Source organism: Dromaius novaehollandiae, chromosome 5, assembly GCF_036370855.1.
Source record: "Dromaius novaehollandiae isolate bDroNov1 chromosome 5, bDroNov1.hap1, whole genome shotgun sequence".
Classification (NCBI taxonomy): domain Eukaryota; kingdom Metazoa; phylum Chordata; class Aves; order Casuariiformes; family Dromaiidae; genus Dromaius; species Dromaius novaehollandiae.
The window spans coordinates 44,495,882-44,516,982 of NC_088102.1; the positions used below are offsets into that span (position 1 = coordinate 44,495,882).

Consider the following 21,101-nt stretch of genomic DNA (forward strand, 5'->3'; position numbering starts at 1 on the left):
GGTTGCTTTTTGAATATAGAGTTTCCTTTTAGTCAAGTGCTGGAAACCCCTTATAAATCCTAGATTCTCCTAAGGGTGGGGAGCTAAGCTGTGGAAAATGGGATAGCTCTGCACTTATCTTTTGTTTCCTAGCTTTGTTTAGATTTTGTTTTAAAAGATTGGATGGCTTTGCAAAAGATAAATTTTTCATACAATTCAGAACATAAGTCAAAAGGCTGCAAAAACGGAAACAATGAATTCCTTGCTTATCCCATCCTTCTGCACAGCAACCCCAGGCTCCTGCAGGGAACAGATGACATGACACCATCAACATAATGGCACACAGTGAGCAGGAGTGCTTCCCACTGCATGGCCACATTGCTGCCAGAGCGGTGGAGACATACCAGAGCCGGCTGCCAACTAGGAACTCCTACCAGTATAGCCTTGGCTACGGGAGGCTCAGTGCCCGGGTCTTTGCCCAGTTTCTCAGGTAAGTTTGTAGCTTGCATGAAACCTCATGCTGCTCTCACTGTAGCTTTTAGTACCCAAGCTAGCCAGTTAAAACTAACTCTGCTACATGAACCGCTTTTACACCTGAGCTATAGAGTCAGCTTTCCCCAGCAGGAAACACAAACTCACAGCCAGCCTAGACAACTGATCTACATCACCATAGTTTTCCTCCAAGACCTTCTTCCCTGCTTAGCTATGCTACTGCACCTACAAGAGACCAGCCATCAATTGATAACCAGGAGTGTTTGAGTACAGATTGGGGTGGTTTTATTTAATCAGCTGTTTTTTTTAAATAAAATAGGAAGGTTCCTTCCCTCCTCCTTTTTTTTAATGTGCCACTAAATCATGTGACCTTTTTGAAATTCTTCCCCCATACCTTCTGTCCCTCATTACATCTTATTTCAGAGCCCTTCACCTTGTCACTTGTTTGGGTTGCATTTCAAATAACAGGACGCTACCTAGCTAGCAACCCATGTGGCCCTCATGCATATAGTACGTGAGCACCGGCCTTGTGTGAATGCAAGGACTGGCATACCAGTGCGTGCCCTCTCCTGAGGATGCAGTTACATCAGAGCAGTGGTACCTGGCCATCACTGCAAGGGTGGCGTGTGCTGTGTCAGAAGCTTTCACTACGTAAGGCAACCTCAGAATCGCCTCTGCCCTAGGTCTCCCATGTAAAATTTCCTTTTCAGACCACTCGGTAAAGGCAGTAAACTTTGCAGTATAGATGGGGAGCTATCGCTGAACCTGAGCAAGCATTTGAGTATTTGAGGACTTCCCCACCATCACACTGCTTTGAGACACATGGAAAGGGGCCTACCGGAAGCCCCGAGCTGCTGGAACGGCCAACTTCTGACAGGGCTGCAGCGGGTCTAACCCTGGTTCTTCAGCGCCAAGTTGTCAAGCTCACGTGCTTACGGCAGTTAGGAGAAAACAGTCCGGCCCGCTTGGGCTGGCCCCTTTCTGGTATGGTCTTCCCAGCCTTATGTAGATGGTACATCTCTATGTGGCTAGTCTTTTTTTCTAACTTGGCTCCATTGAAAAATTGTAAAAGATCTTTCAATATTGACCAAACCTCTTCATTATTCTAGGATTACTGACCAAATACTGAGGCTCAGGGACTCGGAAATGCAGAACGCTGTTCGTGTGTTACTGCCGGGCACACTCGGAGCCCGCTAAGAACCGGGCACACAGAAGCGAGCAGGTTGTTCTGGGCGGGAGGCCAAAGTCCAGGCGCCGGTGCCCTCCTGCAGCACCCGTGGCCGTCAGCCTCGGGCCGCGGGGGCAGGCCGGGACGTCGCGCCGCTGCCCCGCGCAGGCCACAGCGGCAGCGCCGCGGTCCCCGAGGCGGAGCGGGGCGGCGGCGGCGCTGGGCGGGCGGAGAGGCGGTGCCGGGCCGCGGGCGGGGCCGCCGCTGGCGCATGGCGGCAGCGAGCGGGCCGGCCGGGAGGCGGTGCGGCGGCGGCCATATCTGCGGCGGCGGCGGCCCCTGGCGGCGGCGGGGCCGGCGGCGCTGACCCATCTTGCGCGGCGGGAGCGGGGCGGGGTGCGCGGCGGCCCCGGGGGCGGCTGGGGCTCCCGCCTCCACGCTGGGAAAGGAGGAAGGAAGCGCGAAGCGCCGGGCAGGGGCAGGGGAGAGCGCGGCCCGGCGCCCTGGGCCCGCCTCGGCGCGCAGCCGAGCCCGGCGGCTCTGCCTTTGTTCGCCTCCCTTCGTGGCACGGCCAAGGCAGGGCGCTGGGCCAGAGCCCCTCGCGCTCCCCGCACCTCGACGCCCCTGCCACCGTCGTGTGTGCTCCCCGGCTTTCCCGGCCCCGCCAGAGCGTGCGGGTTGTCCCTCCCGAGGGCACTGCCACCAGCGGGCCCTGTGCATGAGGAGGGGGCCTGCTCCCCATCAGCGCTGCCTTCAGAGGCCTCCGCCCCGGCGCTGCATCTGCCGCCGCCTGGACGTGCCGTGAGTCAAAGCGTAACGTAACTGAAGTCGCTCCTGCCAGGTAGCTTTTTGGTGGGAAATGAGATTCTTCCGTGTAGGTGCAAAAGTGATGGACACCGGCGGTACTGTGCAATGGAAAAGGAGGGCCGCCTTCCTGGTTCATCTGCCTCAGTGTGCCCGCTCTGCCAGGGGGCACACCGGCCTCCGCAGGGCAAGGTGGAAGGGGTCTGTGGTGGGCAGAGGTGAAGGAGCCTGGCCCTCCTGTCAGTCCTCACCCTGGTCTCTAACTGCACCACTGCAGAATCGGCCAGGGTGATCAGCAAGCTGCTGCAAGGGACTTGCTGTAGCTGAACACAGCTTTGTATCTCCCCACTGCACAGCCCTGCCGCACCACAGCATCCGCTCTGCTTCTGTTTTCACACCTGTCTCTGTGCTGAAACACTCTGGTTCCTTCCCAATTAGCTGTGGAGAAACTGTGCATCCCAGGTGCGGCAGAGTCCTGAAGGGCTGTTAGCACTGAAATGACTGAATCCAACAAGTGCGGCTTTTCCAGAAGGTCTAAGCTGGCTGTTGCCCCATCGCTTCCCTAGTACGTATCCCCTAATGCTGTGTGTCTGTTCCTGTTCACAGGAGCACACATCCCCAATACAGCATTTCCGCTGGGACCAGGCTGTGTCCACTTTCTCCTACCTGAATCCTCATGGAAATGTAAGTAGTTTCCAATCTGTGTTAAAGATGAGCTAGTGATATAAGCCTGTTGTCCCTGTCCAGCCCGGTCCTTACATCAATAAATTACTTTTGTATGTGGCCAGTAAATGAATTTGAGATAAAATCAGGATACAAGCCCACATTAACCCTGCGTGAAGGCAATCCACAGTAGTTAGAAATTGATGTAAGCCCCAGAGCATCAGGTATAACATCACTTCCAACACTTCAGTTGTCATGATCAAAATTATCCATGACGGGTGTTTTATGGCTCCAAAACTATTTTGAATCTTGCTCTACTCTGGCAGGAAGACAAAAGTGGTTGAATATAAAAAGCAGCAATTATTGCAATCTGGTTAGAGAAAGGTGTGGTTAAAAGGTAAATAAAAACGGAATGCCATACAGCAACACATCGTGAAGACATTTACGTAAGGAAGGGTGTGGGTTCCTTAGCCTCCTGCAAGTTTGTGATCCCTTTCCCAATATTAAAGTAATGTAGAGACAAGCTTCCCCCCCAAAGGAAAATAACATTAAATACCAGCAGCTTTTTCTGTATGAAGTAAATTGCTTAAACTTTGAAAAAAAAATCATCATAATTCTTTGGGAAAATGCAATAAATTAAAGACAAGGGTATTTAGTTTTCCTTCAAATCCAATGAACTGGGTTCTTTGTATAGTTTTATTTTCCGAAGCAAGTTTAACTGTGTGGTACGTACACCCTGAACACGGGGAGTCCTGGGCGAGCATCCGTGAAGCCTGCACTGCTTTCCCCGGCGTGGCGCGGTGGTGCGGGGGGAGCGGGGCTCGGCAGAGACCGTTCCCTCAAGCAGGCAGGTCTCGGGGCGAGGGAGAGCCGCTTCGGACCCCGAAAACGTGCCGTCCGTGTTAAATCGAGTGCACCTCGGCCCCCGCGCCCCTCCGGGGCCCGCGGCGCGGAGGGCCGCCCGCCGCCAGGGGGCAGCGCCGCGCCCGCCGTCGCCCGCCGGGGCCGCCCGCGCGCCGGCCGCGTCGTCGGCACGTCCGGGCGGCGGGAGGCGGTGCGGCTCCGCCCGCGCTTGCGGCTGCGGGGATCCCGCCCCGGGAGCGCGGAGAGCAGGTGCCGGGAGCGGCCAGGTGCGGAGGGAGGCGGGCGCGGCCAGCGCAGGCGAGTGCAGCCGGCCGCGGGGGATCCCGCTCGCCGCCGCCGCGCGCGGGGTCCCCGCGAGCCGGGCCGGGCCCGGTTTGCCCTCCCGTGGCTGCCTGTGTCAGCATGAGGGGAGCAGCACCGTCTGCTTTCACTGCTTTCCTGTTCCCGACCCGCGGTGCTTTGCAAAGCACCGTCTTTCACCCTGTATGCAGCACTCCGTGCAGTGTAGTTTGCTTGGGTTTTTTTCTTCTTGTGCTGCTCCATTGCTGTTTTCTCCAATATGAGTAGCAGCAGAAAATGAGTGGAACTGGTGTCCAAGAGAGAAAATCAGATCCACTTCAAAAGGGAGGAGGGAGAAAGTAAAAATGTAACTTCTCAACTCTCTTCCCAGTTTCCTCTGTAAAAGGCCAATAGCTGTTTGAGATGCAAGGCTCTGGCCCAGATGTTTCGCCAGCACAGGAGGAGGCAGGTTTCAGGACTAGAACAACCATCGGTTGGTTCCAGAATGCCAAGTTCCGTGTTCCTTTGCTTAAGAGATTGGGTGCACAGGTCTGACCAACCGGCCAATTTTCAAGAAACAATCCAGAAACAGGAAGAGAACTACTCCATTCCTTTTGAAGATAAAGGTGAGGTAGCATAAACATCGTCTGAATCACTGAGCATCTATGTTATCTGTGAGCCTGTGTTACTTTCAAAGGGCAAATAAATTGTGAAGGCAATGTGAAAATCTAACTGCCAAGGCATCTGGGCTGCGTCAGAAAGACTCTTCCTGTACTCTGCTTTCTCAGAGCTAAAAGAAAACTCAGTAAGTTGCTGAGTTGAACGCTTCATCCTTCTACCTCCTTCACAAGCTTCTGGAGGTGACAGATGTTTCCTCAGGGCCTGTTATTTTAGACACCTCCATGATTTATATATCTCTGCAAGCCTCGTGGGTGAAATTGGATGTCACAGACAAGCTGAAAATAACTCATATACTCAGACTCTGATACCTACTGGCCCATGTAGAAAAACTCAGAGATCGAATTGAATCACACATTACATGTGCCTGGCAAATGCACTGGGATGTACAAACGGAGCAATGGTGGGTTAAAATGATGCTGAAATGTTACACAGAGCGTGCTAGCAAGAACTCTGCAAGAACATTGTGCACACAAAACCACCCTGGCTTAGCCGTAATGACTGTTTTGCTAAGATCTGCAGTAGCACATGGAGGAAAAACTCTTCCTTAGAAAAATATGTAATTCCCTGGATGATCATGGCATACAGCTGGACAGAATGCCTTTGGTCCCTACAGTGAGAGATTCTGTAAGGTACAGAACCTCTGAACAGATGGCATTGCAGAGCTGTGCTTGGGTGTGCCTAAAGTGTGGCCAAGGGGTTGGATCCTACTCCCAGGGTCCTTCTCACTAGAAATAGTGCTCAGTGGGAAAATAACACTGTGTGGCCTTGGGGTCTGAAGTTATTAATGCCTTGTCAGGTACTTTGGGGTAATCTGGTGGAAGAGACAGACAACCAAGTATGCTACACCCACACATGCTTGGTCCTCCAGAAATACGAACTGGGAGATTCTGTTCTATTTATGGCATATAGGCAGGTGCCACGCTGAAAGCAGACTCTTGGGGCGGAGGTGCAAGGGTTAATTCTCAGGTGAACTTCTCCAAAGCCAGCTTGTCTGCTGCACTCCATGTGTAGAGCCTCGGGAGTTTCACCCAGCTCTTCATCAAGGTTCCCGGTTTTCCCTGTATGCAGCCTGGCCTCCTTCGGATACACCTCAGAACCAGTGTTCACTGTGAGATGGTAATATTTTCCAGGGCTGGGCTGTTCTTCCATGCCAGCCTCTAGAGGGTATCAGGAAGCAATGCAGAAAGGGCCTGGGCACAGTCAGCCACACCCTTTATCCAGCAGTAGGATGTTCATAGTCTGCCAATGTAAACTGCGTGAGCGGTACGCCTCAATTCACAGCCAGATCTCTAGCGCAAGAGCAGTGGATGAAGAGTGGCAGAACTTTAACTCTTTGTGAGGAGCTAAAAACAGAGTTTACAGTGGAGAATCGAAACTCCTGGAGGGTGCACCCAGATCTGGGGGAGCATATCTTACAGGGTTTCCTGTCAGGGTTTCTGCCATAGCACAGCCTCGGCACATGACATTTCTGCATTTAGAGCTTATTTTTTCAGCGATCACCTTCGGGTATTTGTTCCCACTTAGCTGAGTGCCTCCCAGACACTCGCTTTAACCTCCCTGTTCTCTGCAGTCCCCATTGAGCACTAAGATCTGGTGACTAGAACCTCCTGAGGCCTAAGCCAGTGCTTTCACCCAGGAACCATTCAACCTGCCTCTTTAATTATTCAGATTATTTAGATTAGGCTTGTGCTCCTCTCCCTTTCTCCGAGGCCACATGCTTTCCTCTATTTCCTTGCATCTTCCAACCTTCCTGTGCCCCTGGTACTGTTTGCTGTTCGTTTTCCTTCTTTTGAATCTGTCTGTCACCAAGTGTTGCACAAAATGATACTTTTGGATGTACAGTGAAGTGTCACTGTGGGCATTAATCCTGCCCTTAGGGGTCCCTTTAGAAACCTGAAAACATTCTTAAAACCCCCACAAAGATTTCGGCCAAAAAGATTTTCACTTTTAAGGTGACGAACAAATATTTTGTCTGAGGAGCCAAAATACTTGTACTGATATTGGTGGTGTGCCCCAAGGGAATTGCTGTTTGCATATCTTACGTTACTGGGCTTTCAGACTCACAGATATCTTGTTCCAGACTACATTTCCCATGTTGCATCGTGATCTTAGACTCTCAGCCCCACGCTTGCAGGAGGAAAATGTTGTATCTTTGGAAAACTTGGATGTAATATGAAGTGGCACAGCCAGAAATAGAACCCAAGAGCTCATGCCTTGCTCACTGTTACCCAGCACATTTTGGACTTGTCTGCCCAAAATTTTGAATTAGGTCAGTGGGATAAAGTGGTATAAAACTGCCATTCTGTCTGGTAGGATGTTACATCTGCCTTGCTCTCACAACAACCTGATGTGGGTGGCCACAGAAAAGAGCAGCAGCTCCTCCGATCTTGAGCCCATTGCTGTAGTGGAAAAAATAACAGAAATATGTAGTTGTAAAAAAAAAAAAAAGTTTCCCAATTCTCCTGTCAGTAGGTGCAGTCCAGGAAACTTTGTGTTTATAAAGCACTGTGTAAATTTGCAGCTCTCTATAAATGTATAATCAATAACAATGATAACAGTAACAGTGCTTAGTCCCGTTCTGGTAAAAACTCAAGACTGCTAACTTCTTGATAAGATCACTTGCTTTACACAGGCACCTCCTCTCCATGTGAAAACAAAACACGAGGAGCAGAACAGAAGATACTTGTGTTCCCTGACAAGAAAGGAAACACAGAAACAAAATATGTTCCCTGCAGCAAGTGACAATGGCAGCAACAACCCAAGGGACTCTCTTAAAATCTATTAAGCAGGCCTTAGCTTTTCCACTGAGTGCTGCAACACAGGCTTCCTGTTCTACGAAATTAAAATCTTAACAGCCATCTCCTTGTTTATGGTATCATTTTTTCATCTCCTCTCACAAGTACATGAGAACAGGGAGTCCCCAGGAACCTGATGGGGTGAGCAAAATTGTGTTTCTGGAGGAGAGAGAAACAAGCCAACTGCTCATGTGGCTGGCCCTCTGAGCTCTGGTCTCCATCAGTGACCCCACCACAGAGTTGATTTTAGTAGGGCACAGCCTGGGCGATTTCTAGGATTCACAGCAGGAGTTGCTCAGTATGTGGATGGGACCACAAGTCCATCTCTGTCCAAGCTTCCCACAGCTCTAATGGCAGCTCTGCCAGCTCAGGCTACCCCAATCATGTCCAAACAGGCAGACGGAAGGGCCATAGCTTAGGAGCTTCGGGATTTTTTTAGCTGGATTTTTACCACCACTGGCAATAACTAAGTCTGTACCATTCTAGAATAGCTTGTGTACTCCTAATGGTGGGTATCTGATAGTCCGTCTGTCTCTAGCCCCCTCCTGTAGGTGAATCCCTTAGTGGTGAAACTGCCTCAGGCAGCTCAAGCTGGCTCCACACAGTCTGCTCCTCTTTGACCAGGTCCCCTTTAATCCTGGTTTAGGGTTCCCAGATGGTTTATTGCCATTTCCCTTCTAGGCTTGGCTGGCCTCAGTCATGACCTTTCCCAAGCAGTTTGCTGACAGAGGTGAGACACTCCCCTGGCAGAGCCAAGGTGAGACCCCAGAAGGAATCTCTTCCCCCTTCCCTGCCCACCCCTGTCAGTGAGCCTAACCTCTTCTTGCTCTTTGGTAGGTTCACAGTCACCTTTGGGGTTTTTCTTTGCCATGCTTCTGCAGTAAATCACGTCCATCTGTAGCTCTGTTCCCTTCTGTTATCGCCTTCCACAATCCCTGCTTGCTAACCTATTCGTAGATCCAGTGACCTCCAGCACAGGAAGAATCCTCTTTAAGTGCCTATCCCAACAGGGGCACTCACACTACTAAACAATAATCATACAGTAATAATCACCACAGGGTTGGCAGGGACTTCAGAAAGTCATCAAATCCATCACTCCCTGCTCCGAGGTACAGTCACCCAGGAACGGTGGCTGATGTGTGTGTGAAATGCTTCTAATGATGGGCATGCCACAGCTTCCCCAGCAGCCCCCTGCGGCCCAGGAGACCTTCCTGGGAGGAAAGCACTTTCTTGAATGCAGCCCAAATCTTTTCTCCTGAAAATTAGGCCAATTATTACTTGTCCTTCTCCTGGTGGATCTGGAGAACAATTGATCACTGTCTGCTTTATAGCAACCTTTTATATAATAACAAGACAGCTTTTAGAGTAACTGAAAAAGAGGCGTTTGCTCACTTGCAAAGTCAGGAAATTCCCTGCCAATGAACATTCTTTGTCAGGCATCCTTTGCCAGCATAGGCTGAGTGCTAAGCCCCACAATCTGCATTTTCCTTTTGAATGACTCCCACAAAATAAAGCAAATATCACATCCAAGGAGATTTATTACATCCCTTCCAAGGGCGAAACATTCCTCAGCTACATTCCACTTCTGTCTTTTGTGCTTAGGAAAGGGGAAAAAAAATCTCTGTGATGCCTCTGGATCCCACCCCTTGAGGGCTTCTGTCATTAATAAAGCCGAGCAGCTGGAGCCAGATTTGTCAGACTAGTTCTGAATGGCTGGCTCGATGCTGCTTGCAAGAGCAGCAGCATGACAGCAGCGTTAGGCAGATGGGGAGGAATACTGCCTCTGCCTCTGCTATAAGGTTAATAAATCATGGCACCACGTTTCCCCAGTAAAAACACCTTTTGTTGTTCTGAGTGACACCCTATCCCCTATGGCAGCAGCTGCCAGAGTGGATCTTCTCACTTCCTAGCTGCTCTGGCTTCTGCCTTTGCATGATGCAAGAGTTTGCAATGCTTTTTGGGAGCTCAGGCATGCTCTCAGGGACTCTCTGCTTGAAGCTGTTGCTGCTATTCATCTCTCTAGGCTTTGTAGTGAAGCTTTTATCCAGATGCGCAAAGGAGGATTTGTGTAGAGGCAGGGCAAGGTGGGTGGAATCTCTGTTGTGTTATCTGAGCTTAATTAAGCTTTTCCCTAGGCAGTGACTAATTGATTGACCCCTGGACTGCAAAAGGGAGCAAATTTGCTAGAGCTCGTTACAAGAGCAGAGTTTGGAATTTGCATTTTTTCTTCAGAGATGTGTACCATTGACTGGTGTCTTGCTTGCTGAGACCCAGTGAAACAAACACTACTCAGCAAATGCTGGTAGGTGAATCTGGCTTCTTAAATCCAGATGAGAGAAGGAGTGAGTCATTGCAGACCTGTCCATCATCATCATATCCTCTGCCACCATTTATAGGTATCACTCAGTTGTGGCTCCGAAATTACTACCTGCCCCAGGCTGGGCTGTGAAAGCCAGCCTGTTGTTCATGTAAGTGCATGGCAAATCCATTTCGGCCTCACAGGCTTCCAAAGCATTTCACAAAACTAACAAAACAAACAAACAAACAAACAAAAATCAATTCCGCCACCATAAAATGCAGCCACTGCAGACATGGGAGAGATGAGCTCTGCAACAGTGTGGGACAACGCTGCAACACAACCGCTCAGGAAGTGGAGAAGGGGAAAAGCTGCTCTGTACAAGGAGAACTGTAGGAGGAATGAAGAGAAGAGGACTGTGACTTCACAAATGGCTGGACGTTGACATTACCAAAAATCCCAAAAGCTCATTGCCAGTTGGATGGTGTTCAGATCTGTCTTACACAATTCAACCCTCCCAGAGCCACCCACCACACAGGGCAGTCTCTCTTCTACCTGAGCAGGAGTTCAGGCTCATGCAAAGTGACAGGTGCAGCCTTCTTAAATATCTGCAGCTCAGGACTGTCTTTGCAGGTCTCCTCTGCAACCTTGGCTTTTTGTTGGTGAGGTTTAACATGATCAAAGCTCACCCCGTCAGGACTGACACATAGCCAGTGTGTGGAAGAGGCTACTGGAAGACAAGGTGTGCAGAACAGCATGGAAGTGACACAAATGCTTGAGGGAGAACATCATGAGCACAGGGTGGCTAGGGTGACTGGAAGGCCAGCCTGTGGCCAAGTGACAGAAGGCTGGTAAAGCTCTTCATATCATTTGGAGCCTTATCTTCACAGCGGCTCCAGTGAGCCTTGAAGCCATTTCAGCTGGACTTTAAAGCTATTTAGAGCATGGACAGAAGAGCCATAGAGTGCAGCAAGCTGAAAAAGTTGTGTGAACATCCTGGGTGTGATATGTTGCTGGGACTTCAGAACTTTCTTCTCTCCGCATGTGCCTTGTTTCCCTTCTTTTCCTTGCTGGGACAGACTGCTGTTCCATTCGCTCCTATTCTCCATCCCTGAAGAAGATGTTCATCCCTCTTCTGAAGAAGTTTCTATGTGTTCTGCAAAGTGTTGAGGGGATTTGGTGGAACTGTCATGCTTAGAAGTAACATGGACAAATGACACCTATCCTATATGGTTTTCATGACGAACACAACTCTGCAGTTGTGGCTGCCTATCTCTATCCTGGACCTGTTTGTCTTTAGGACCTGAGCACTTCTGCCTTGCTCTTCTGTAGCTCTTGTTTAGGAAATGTCCAACACCAGTAAGCACTTTACAGGAAAGTACCAATTTTCACGTTGTGTTTGAAGGGAACTGGTTTGTTGGATCTCTGGGTTTATCTAGTGGCTGGAAGAATAAGGCTCTAGCTGTACCTATGAGGAATAGGCACTGCCATTGTCTCTGATGTAAAATGGTGTTTGTCAGTGAGAACCGAAGCAGATGCTGCCGAGGGAAGAGATGAAGCCAAGTGTCTCCTCTCTGGAGCACACTGAATTCCCCAGCTTCAGGAGGACACTTGTGACCCTCACAGCCCTTCCCCCTCCTGCCTGCTCTGGCTGCCTCTTTCTTCTTTTCCCCTCTCCTCAACCACACCCACTATTTAACCATTTAGATATAAAAATAAAAAAATAAAAAAACCACCCAACCCACTAGACAGAGGGTTTACTAAAGAAGGGTAATTTTAAAAGTAAGTCTTTGAGGTCAGCGTGTAATTGTAACATTGGGACTATGTGATCCAAGACAAAAATAATCCAGTGGGTATATGGTCAAGGAGGAGATGATGGCTGCCTGCAGCGAGGGCAGAAGAGCATTCACAAGATTGATCAGACAGAGCAAAAGACTAGGCAAAACTACTCCCTGGCACTAGGACTAATATTTGTGTAGGGTATTGTAAGATTTTCTGCACGTGACAGGATCACAAGAGCTGCTGTACTTGGTCACAGCCTCCCTCGGTCGATAGCCCTGCCTCTGCCAGGGGCTGGCATTGGGTGCTTCCCAGCAATTTGACAGTGTTCCACAGAAATACAGATATGGTGTGATGCATATTTGTACATTAACCTGCTCATGAGGAACCCTTCTGTTAACTGCCAGCCAGCCTATCAGCCGGATTGTTCTGCAGTGTAGGGGGCTGAGGCTAGATTTTCTAACCATGCTCCGTGTTTTACTCCCCTGCTTCAAAACTTGCTGAAATCCTGCCTTCTTCAAAGCGTTCACGGGGGGTTGCCAGCCACGCTCTTCTCCTGGGTGGCATAATGAAGGATGTTTTCACCCTTCTAAATGTCTGGTCCTTTTCTCTAACCTCAGCATAATTCTTTCTCAGTTCTAATTTATGGCGGTAAGCTATGTGGGGCCAATAATATAATGTATTTTAACAGTATTTTCTCTAATGCATTTTAAATGAAGAAATGAAGGAATAAGCCTTGTAAGTGCTTGAATGTGTCAGCTGTCCACTTGTCCTGATAGTACAATAAAGGGGGTAGGAGGACCACACAACGGTGCTGCTTTTTGTGTATCATGCTGATGAGAGACAGTGGCAGCTACATCACTTAGAAATAGCAATACTAATCATTAGACTGGGGCAAAGCATCAAATGTCCACAGAGGATCAAGATTTTCCTGGCTCCAGAGGTGGCATGGATAGGACCCAAAGCAGCCTTTCATCTCTGTTGTTCCTAAGACTGAGTTTCTCTCACATCTGCTCCCAGATGAAAGCACCACAAAAAAATGAGACTTGTTTTACTGTGAAAGAAGTCAAATAAATAGGAGGAGGAATCATGTCTGTACATTGATGCCAAAGGCCAGGGGTATAGACCTGTACTGAATTAATGCCACTTGTTTTTTTCATTCCAAGATGTCCAGCCATCAGCTCTCCAAGCTTTCTCTGCAGTTCGATATCCCCCCTTCACAAAACGTGGTCTGTGCATGAAAGGGATTTATTTTTAATCAGAGGTCAGCATTGGTTGCAGGGGTCTTTACTTTGTGACCTTCAAATCTGTTTCTAGGAGGAGACAGTGGTTTCAGTACCTTTTTGCTGTGGCCATCTCTGGGTCAGCCCTTCCCAGAACAAATGCCACCGATTCAGGAGGGCTTGCTGCCTCCCCTTTATTTAAGTGCTGGTTACATTGCTCAGCCAGGATCCATTGCAGTTGTAAACCATGCTCAAGGAATGCGCAATTCAGGGTTTGGAGTCATTGTGGACCAACCCTGGAGACCTCATGCAATTGTTTTTCATCTTTCTAACACCCACAGTTTTACTAGATGAGAGTTACTGCAGAACCAGAGAGTTTCTGACTAGAATTTGAGTTGGGAAAGACACACAAAAGAAAAGAATTTGTGTTGTAAATTAGGTTTCTCTGATTTCAGTGATTTGTCGTGGAAATGTGGCTCAATCTATGCAGTCATAAAGACATTTTGCATGTTCAAACTCTTCTCATGCTACTAACTTCCCCAATGTGACATGGAACAGTGACTGTGGGAGGTAAGGTTAATTTCAAATCAGCTGTGGTAGAAAACAGACTCAACTGCGGAAGCATTAAACCTACAAAATAAGGATCAACCTAGAAAACATGCCCTAGTCCGAATGATTTATGTTATAAGATTGGATTGTTTGCTCAAGGTATTTTCTACCTCTTCCAAAGTGTCCAATAGGGTATATGCCTCTGTTTTTCGGGTTTATTCCCAGTTGCTCCCCCTTTACTTGCTGCTGCTCCAGAGCTGAAATGACTCCACTAGATGGAAACCTAAATGCTGCCTCACCCAGCCTGCCACGGCCCCTTTATGAAAATGAGTTAAGCTGCTTTCCATGGTGGGGAGCTGTTCCCATCTCTGTTCTCACTTTTGAAGAGGTCATTCTAGGCTCAGTGGGGTCCAGTCACCGCTAACTAATGCCCTCCAATGTCCTCCTCCGTCCTTAGCTTGGCAGGGTCAAGAGCTGCCTCCCTCTTCACCTGGGAATGAGGCACCTACAGCTTGGCAAGGCAATTCCCTCGGAGGCCAGGCCCTGGCTGGGCCCTGCTCATGATCCCATCTGGCTGTCTCCCAGCAGCACTGGGGATCAGCCTGCTGCTGTCTGGGCAGAGCAGCCTTTCACAGCTGGGAGAGCCATTTGCTGTAGTAACTGTGCCTCCACCAAGGGCAGAGGGAGAGCACTCAAGTGCCTCCCTGCATGTACTGTGTTCTCCCATGTTCCAGAGGAAAACTGTGATCCAGGACTCAGTCAGTGGTGGTGTCTAAAATAGGATTAAAAAGCAGTAAGTGGTGCCTTCCTATATTTGCATGCCTGCATCACAGCTGGGGTGTTTGCATTTTCAGTTGTTCCCTGCAACCATCAGAACCCTTCCTGAAAAAACAGCAAGGAAATTGAGAAGCTTCCGTGTTCCCAGGACTCCAGGAGCTGCAGCTTTAAGAAATACCTTAAATGTCATGAGACTCCTGGTGAAAGAAAGATTTGGCAACACCATTAGCCCCCCGTTTGCCACACAAACCAGAACCTCTCATTTCTCTTGTGAATCAGCTGACCTTATAGATGCACAGGCGCAGCGCTGTGGGCAGCGAGTTACCAAGCACTTGGAAGAGCCTTTTCCTTAGCACTGCTGTCTTTGGGCATGCCTCGTGCTTCGCATTTGGGCTGCTGTCATACTCGAGCTCTTGATGAGTCAAGAGCTGTGCAGCACATGCAGCACTGAAGGGGCTGTGCTCAGCAAGCTGAGGGCATGGGCACTCCGGGACAGAGGAGCCAGAAACCCCACTGCCTTGCCCTGCTTTGCCTTGCCTTGCCTACCCGCCTCAGTGAGCCTGAGAAACCACATCTCTTTGCATCTCTGCTTCCTTGATGGGCCTCTATCTAGCAGGGGTGAAGGCCTTCCTCAGTGGGACTTCTGCAAGGCAGCAGATAATTTTTCTCTCTTTATTTTGGAGCTTCATCAGTGCATGAAGAGGACTGTGATACATGCTTGGCTGCAGCTGTCAGAGACACATTGACCCAGGAAGTCCCTCCCAACACTATTCCTTTTTGCAGGTTGAAAAAGCCACACTATGGCTTTCTATCTAGAAATGCTGGTCCAGCAGGGAGCTCTGCAAACCCTGGTTACCAGGACTTCACCCAAAGTGGCTCCTGCTAAGCAAGAGGGTGGCTGGCCAGCTTAGGTGAGCTCTTCTGAGGCTGGGAGAGCAGCAAGGCCGGGGCTGGGCTGCGATCAGCTCCCAAGCACGGCTGCACGCCCAGCCCGCGTGGGCAGTGCCAGCTTCGCGCTGCCTTCCTGCAGCCAGCCCCAGCCCTGTGTGGCTCAGGGTGGGCATGCAGCAGGATCCGGCTGGCTCAGGCAGGGAGGGCCAGGCAGGGGAGTTTGTTGCTCAGAGTGACATTTTTGCATGTGCCTGACAGCATCTGTTGCCATGGCGATGCCTATTCGAGCCTGAGCGGAACTGCATCTTCCCTGAAGTTGTGAATTGAGCTTAGCTTTATTTACTTAAAAGCAACCATAACGAGTGATAGAAAGAGAAGAGACATATTACAAATCCCCTTGCGCAGGCTGTAGCCAAATGAGTCAGAAGCACTGCAGGCTTTAATCAGCCCACCTGACGTCAAACCTCCATCAGAGGAAAGTGCCGCCTGGAAATGTCAACATGCCCAAATGGAAAGGCCAGAAGGTAAATCTTTTCCTGTGCTCACTCACTGAGTAGGAAAGAACAATTAAAATTCAGCCAGTACCCCAGACACATCTTAATAGCAATCTGATTGAATGCTTTTCCTCTCCTCTTCCTCTCTCATCCCTGCCTTTAGCTGTGTGGCAACAAGGCCTCTTGGTTTAAAAGATCTTTCTAATACAGCATCAAATGCCAGATCCTGCATGAACATGGTGTTATCACCAGCAACAGAAAATGGGCTCTGCAGATAAACTGTTACTGAAATGAGCTCTCCCATAAACACTAATGTAACTGTGCCATAAGGAGCAGTTACAAGTCTCACATGTGCGAATGCTCAGGGGTAAGAACAGTAACTTACGTTACTTATGATCTATGTCATTTGCTGACATAAACTACAAGTCCTGGGATGAGGAAGAAAGCAGTGGGAATGAGACCGTATTTGCTATAGAAGGTGCCAGCCACCCGTCAGCAGAAAACATCAGCCTTCCCTTGGAGAGTTACACCATGGCAATGGGGAAGTGGTCTTGTTCTGTAACAGAGGAATGACCTACTTAGAAGAAAAAGAATCTCCTTCATCCTTTTTACATATAACAGAGCTGAAACATTGGGTCCTGGTGATACAGGAAAGACAAACAATATGGTGAGAAGGAGCCCCCTGCTTTGGATACAAGAAGCCCATGGTTTACTGTATGTCTAAATTGTAGGTTAGAAGTGCAAAAGGGAAGGGGTTCAGCCAAGGACACCTACACCTACAGATTTATGAAAGGAAAGGAGGCTAGTCCTCCTATGAGGAAAGTCAGGCTGGATGCCTAGGGAAACTTTCCCTTCCTGCCTGCTGGCATTTGCTGGGGTGACAAAGGGACACACACAGACATCAGGGGATATAAGCACACGGCGAAGGAGGAAGGAAGGAAGGATGTAAGATGCAAACCACACTGCTTAAAAACAGGGCGTATTGCCAATTCCTCCTAAAAGCTCCCCACATCCAGTGCTGTACAGCAGCCAATGTGGTGGGCTTCTGATCTCAAATCTTTTAACACTTCTCCCCCTTTTATTTTTGTGCTAAATGTAAGCTTTTTGCCTTGGTGGATGATCCTGGCAACGTGCCCCAGACATTACATTGGGGTTTCTTTTGCTCTGGGAGATGAGTCTCTAATGAAGGTTTCCTCTGCTGTGTCTCTTTCCTCCATAGTGAAAGTCTGTAATTACCCACGGAGGGGCGAGGCAGCCAGAACTGAAACAATGTCATTTGAACTGGGGTGAGACATGCCTGAATTGCTGGGTTGTACTTTTCGCCTCTGCAGTACTGCTTGTGGATCCAGACCTTGCTTTTAACCCTTTGCAGGGTAGGGAAAGCTGCACTTCCTCCCCCACACAGACAAACATGCATGTGCCAGATCCTGGCTCTGAACAGGGGAATCCTGTACCACGTGGGCAAGATGTGAGCATCCAACTTCTCTGCTCAAGGGGCTGAATGGCACAAGTCAGCAAGGATTGCCCCGTCGTTGTTTTGTGGGTAACTCGTGTTTTACTGTTGACTCCATATGGCACAGGCAGTATGTCAAAGCAGAGCTTTTGCAGTCTCCTTGCCTAGACTTGGCTGGTTCTGTTCCAGTGGGTGTTCAGCTCCTTCCTGCACCGAAGCCATCTGCTTCCAGCTTCTTGACACAGGATATCTTCTTGGACTAAAATTCAAACAAGGTGTGCAGCTGTACCATATCTGGATCCACCCTCACCCTTTCTAGAAAAAAGATTTTAGATGTAGGAAACTGTTAAGAGAAATGAGGCAATGCAGTCCCCTTGGAATGACTGTTTCACATTGTCCACAGGCCCGCGAGAACCTATGCCTGGGTGCCTTTTGCAAGCTGTCCTTGCAACCATGTGGGCTAGAAGCCTGATTAGAGTGAATAAAAGTTAGGAGTTTGATACCAGTCCATGATTCTGGGAAGCTGTGGCCTAGACACTCTCTTTGCCTGTCCTGCAGCTTCTTGCTGACCTGATTTTCCTGAAGGGTGTTGATTTAGAAGGCTTTAAGTTCTCTGTCTTTTATTAATAAGCAGTAATTTCAACCATTAACGAAATGCTGAAAAGAGATACCCTCATACTAAAGTTTCTCTTCATTCAGTTAGTCACCCTGAAAGTTGCCTCATTCTCCAGGGAGACTGCCAGCAAAAAAAGGAGGAATGTCTCTGCTTTTTTGGAGATAAAGACTAGACAGGGCAGATTATGTATAAGGCAAAGAAATGTTCTTAGTCCACTATGAAGAGAAAGAGGTACAATATGATTTTCCCCCCTTATCAGTTACCCTTAAAGTGATCAGCTCTCAGTTCTCATCCTTCACTCTTCACCCATGAACTATTTCGAGACTTCAGTTTCCAGCATACCTTATCCTGCTACAGGCAGCTCAGTTGCATTCACAAGAGGGTGAAGGGTTGCCATATAAGAACGTTCCTGGGGTCTAATGCCTCGTATTAATGGGTTTTCTTTCCCTAAGTCTTTATTTCCCTATTTCCCTGCCTGTCGCTCACTCTGTATTTGGAAGGCTGATTTAGATCTATCCAAAGGCCCTAAGTTCACCCCAGAAAGAATAATAATTGCAGCACTGAGCTCTGTGGCTTCCCTTTCATTCCCCACATAGCATTAGGGTGCTCACTGAAACCACAGCATTCATGGATCCCTGCCATATGCAAGCATGCAATTAATACACTCCTCACTTTCCCCTGCACTTCCCAGGCAAGAGGGGGAAAAAAGCACAAGTCGTAGCATACATTTCCCTAACATGCACATATGTGTCTCTGCCTCACTTGAATAATCCAGCATGTCTTGCACCTATGTGGACTCAGTAGTTCCTAACAAAACGGGTCTGCACACAGGTAGAAATTCAATTTAATGCAGCACCAGTTCTGTGTAGCTGCACGCAAAGCAATATGCACGAAACAACTTGTTCCCTCTTTGAGCTGCTGCAGCAGATTTGTGAACAATCTCATTTCACAGGTCTCTCTCCTTTCTCTGGTTTTAGCAGGGAACTAGGATATGTGTGATTTCCTTGCTGGCTCACCTCTCTGTCCCTCTTCTGCTCGCTGGTGGTGCTAGCAGGTGTGCTGGGTACCTGGCTGGGAGACAGCACAGACAAAGAAGCAGGAAATAGAAAGCAGCTGAATCTGGCTGGAGAGAAAAATATGTGTGAGAGAGACTTTAAATCAGCTGCTGGAAGAAAATCAAAACTTAGGCAACTTCCCGGATGAGGCAGGGCTGCGGGATAGAGGGCAGAGAAAGACTCTAGCATCTGCAAAATCCCTCCTTGAAAGTGACCTTCTGCTAGAAGATGTTTCAGTAGATTCCTTGTCTCCTGTCTTGACTTTTTCAGAGCTTTTAAATCATTCCCACAAAAACTAAATGGAGAAATTGCAGCCTGAATGTTGGATCTGTATCTACTCGTGTGATGGGTCTAACTCTCTAAGAGACTGTCTGGTGACTACAATACCTCTTCTCTGAACTACATTGAAAGTCCTGTTTCCATCCTCACCTTGTTTTCGGTGGGACTTGAGGAACAGAAGGGACCTAGAGCACAGCAGCTGCCCCCTCAATCTGTGGTGCCTAAATCAGTGAGCAAACCCACCACCAAGCAATACCCAGAGGTAATCAAATCCAGAGATGAACTGAAGAGAAATAAAGGCAGGACAGCTAGAAAGAGCTACTGATAGGCCAAAATATGGAGCCTGCAAGGCATGGGCTCCAAAAAACCTTAGTGGCTGGAAAGATGGCTTGTGGTAGAAGCCAGCAGTTCCATTCATATGAACACCAAAGGTGGAAAAATAAACAGCACAAATGGTATCCATAGCCATACTTGAAGTAAAAACTTTGTGCTATGGTGGCAGTCCCCAGAAGCCAGTCTGAATGTCCTGAACCCCAAAGCAAACAGTTCTAACAATGTGAATCAGTCCCATACTGGCTTTCTAGCCTGAAAATGAAGGCAAACGTCAGCCAGATGATCCCTCCTGTAACAAAGCAGTGTGTATGCAGCAAACCAAAAATCACTGATGTATGCAATTTGCCCACATTCCTTAAGAAACACTCATTCTCTATGAGTTTCTCAAACCTCCTGGCTTGGTCTGGAGGAAAACAAAAACTTCAGCTTTGCAGGCTGAAAAATGGACTGGATTGCTGTGCACATGTTCAAGCTCAGAGTCTGGTTCCCTTGCCTTTTGCACATTGCCTGCCACAGTGCAGAGTGAAGGCAAAGTGAGTGCAAAGTGATATGATGAGGGACTTGCATTTCTCACTCTCGCTCTCTCCACAGGTATGAAGGAAATCAGCGGCAGGAAGACAAGGCAGAATGGAGCGTAGAAGAGGAGGATCCTTTTGTTATAAAAATTTGGTTGATTATTCCATTATCAGCAATGATCTTGGTCGTATATGTGCATTTGCAGTATCGAACATTGCAAAGCCAGGAGGGTTCATCTGTGGTCAGTTTGGGGCTTCTTCAGTCTAAACATACTCGGTTGCTATTCCAGAATCCTTCTGTGATCAAATTTCAAATAAATCTAAATATAAAATCAGAGAAAAAGGGGACACAAAAAAAGACTGAGAGAATTGGTCTTCTTTTGTCTAAAGAGAAGACTCCCATGCCAGCAGTCTTTGGGCATTTGAACAATTGTGGGAAAGAGGAAGGCAATAATTTCTCTCCATTGCCACAGTGAAGGGAACAAGCAGTAACAGACTCACACCTTAGTAAGAAAACTGCAGAACACATCACAGAAAAAAACTATCTAATGGCAAAAACAGTAACTAAGGGCCTGGGAGGTGGCAATGTCTCTATCATTGGAGCTTTCTTAAAAGCAAGTTCTGCAGACATCTCTTGGGACATAGATTTTATATTTAGATTTATTTGAAATTTGATCACTAACTGGGAAAATAGGACTGAAAAGGAATTTGAGCCATCATGTGATTTAGCCCCTGCCCCAAGATTGGATGCTGATTGGCAATATCTATGTCCTAAGAGGTAGTTTTTTTCTATGATCTGTTTCTAGACCTCCAGTTGTTCTCAGTGCCCTTCTCTGGACGCAGTTAGTCCCACGTTTCTCGAGCTGTGGAAGCCCTGAGGGATACAGTATTCTGGCCAACACCGTATTCTGCAACACTACTCTGCAGGGCAGAAGGGGAACTTTTACATGTCTTAAAGGTTTGTAGGAGGGTTCCTGCATTTATATTGCAGCATGGCACTTGCCTTTTTTTCACAGCTGCGTGACACTGTTAACACTTGTTCAGGTGTTGCACACCCTATAGTTCCCAGGCCTCTTCTGCAGAACTGCTGCTCTGCCTGTCCTTCCTCACCCACGG

The 21,101-nt window shown here is 48.5% G+C and overlaps 1 long non-coding RNA gene across 2 annotated transcripts; it reads left to right on the top strand.

Annotated features, from left to right (window-relative positions):
• The first annotated feature begins 1,938 nt into the window (after positions 1–1,938).
• LOC112987587 (uncharacterized) lies at positions 1,939–7,788 on the top strand. Of its 2 annotated transcripts, none has more exons than XR_003260303.2 (3): positions 1,939–2,480; positions 3,050–3,127; positions 4,641–7,788. It is a non-coding gene; the product is annotated as an uncharacterized LOC112987587 (long non-coding RNA). The 2 variants fall into 2 exon arrangements; XR_003260304.2 differs by having other exon boundaries at positions 1,943–2,440.
• The last annotated feature ends 13,313 nt before the right edge of the window (positions 7,789–21,101 follow it).